The following is a 2,120-nucleotide window of genomic DNA, read 5'->3' as shown; positions in this document are numbered from 1 at the left end:
ACTACAAAAGTCTATAGAAGCACTAACTGACCCATTCGGACTATACGGTAACGTAGAGAACTGAGTTCATGTATCCATCCCTTCGTTAAACCTGCAGCACTCACCGACTACATGTTTCAGCACAATATAAATACAACGGTAAGGTGGATGAGAGTATGTAAATCGTTATCGTGTATGTGATATTTGGTTCTCTTTAAAGCATGTTTATACTTGACTTTGGTTCTTTAGATGTACTTGAGCGTGTGTTTATCCTGGTTTCTTATCTGTTGAACTGAATTTTCACAGTATTGTTTCAACCACCTGATTAGAGTCTCTAACACAACTAGATAGGAACGAGTAAGGAACGTAAAAAATGAGATTTCTCCGCAAATACGTGAATACCTTTTCCCCAAACGAAAGCACACAAGTCTACACACAGCTGAGAAAAGCCCCCACAAAACAGTTAGACGGAACGAAAGACCAAACGTAACAACCCTCCCAACCCCCAAACGAACCCGAAACATCTTCTTCAGATGAGTCCAGTGAGGTCTTCAAAGATCCCACCACCCAGGACCAGGAGGAGTTTGAATGACACGAGGCAGAGGAGACTCCCTTGCTACATGGTTCTGGATGACCTCGGGCCAGAGATGCATGAAGGGATGCGTTTTTGTTTCGTTTTTTCTGTACAGTGACTCGTTTTGCTCCTCCATCCATTTTTTGGCTTGGTTTTCCTTTCTGGAAAGTTTGGCTGGCTCTGAAGTTTTGCTTCGTTTTTAGCTTGTAGAAGCAGAGAGGATGGGAGCCCCTTGGCTGTATCAGATCCCACATGTTCCCATGTAAGTTTATGAATGGCCTCGATGAGGTTGTGCCCTCAATCTCTTTCTGCATGATGTGAATGAAGAACTGATCATGTATGAATGGATTGCTTTGGTATTCAAAAGGGAGAGAGTGAGTGAGGAGGCATGAAATGAAATGGAGTAAGGAAGTGTGCAAGCACTCTATCATGAAGAGGGAAATGAGAGTATTTACACTTAACTAAAGCTCTGAAAGCTAGAGAGAGGAGCTTGGTCTCACTTTTATTACGACATTCATGTCATCTGACAAACGTGCATCAAGCTATGCAGTGCTAATATGATGAACATCAAAGACCAAATGCCAAAAAATCTCTCGATATGCTCAAGAAGACATGAGATGATGATGATGATGATATGTACTGAACATTCAATAGAGACTGATGGACAGTCCTCTGAAAATAATAAGACAAGAATGAGGAAGTACCAGAGAAACATGAGAGCGTTTGTGCCCAGCTCGCTCATATTTTACACTGAGACTATAAATCAAATAGATTGAGAAAAAAAGACAGTGGTGTGATGAGATGACGAGCTCAGAGATGGCTGAAGTTTTGTCACTGGGTCTGGTCCTGGACGGCTGGCTATTTACAGGTCCTTTGGATAAAGCTTTTCCATCCGTATTTTTGGTGTTTGTTTTTGGTATTTGAGATTTGGTATGCTTGTATTCTTTTTGTCATAGTGAGTATCTCAAAGTTCCTTTATACTTTTTGGTATTTTGGTACTCCACATGTTTTCTGCAAAGAGTTGCCATAGTTCTACAACACACAGTAAAGTCTGTTCTTTTTGGTGCTCAAGGATCTCTTTTCGTCCTGCACTATGCACATAGTTTTTTGTTGTTGTTCTTCTTTTTTTTTTGACATATTTGGCTGCGCCCTGCTAAGCCTTGTGGTGTATTTTTGGTTTCGTTTTCCCTCGTCTCCTATTCCATCCTCCGTCCACTCCATCTCTCCATCTCTCCCCTCTTCTACTCTTTATATTTTTGGCATCGGTAGAGTGGGAGAGCGGAAGAGAGGGAGTGAGAACGAGAGGAACTGGAAGGGAGCGAGGGGCTCAAGAGATGCTTTGGTTGACAGGTAAGGTTTCACCTTCTCCTTCTCCTCCTGTGATTGGCCTTGGACAACATCACTCGATTTTAGCCCCTCCAATCGAGTGCGGGCTGTGGAGCAATTCGCCGGAAGAGTAGGAAGAGGCTGGGCTTGAACAAGGAGAGGGGCTCATCCCGCATGTGACAGGAAATGAGGTTTTGCCAACAGCTGAACCGCCCAATCCCATTCCAGGGCCTGTTGCCAA

The sequence above is a fragment of the Danio aesculapii genome, chromosome 16, assembly GCF_903798145.1.
Source record: "Danio aesculapii chromosome 16, fDanAes4.1, whole genome shotgun sequence".
Taxonomy (NCBI): Eukaryota; Metazoa; Chordata; class Actinopteri; order Cypriniformes; family Danionidae; genus Danio; species Danio aesculapii.
This window is presented reverse-complemented; position numbering follows the sequence as displayed.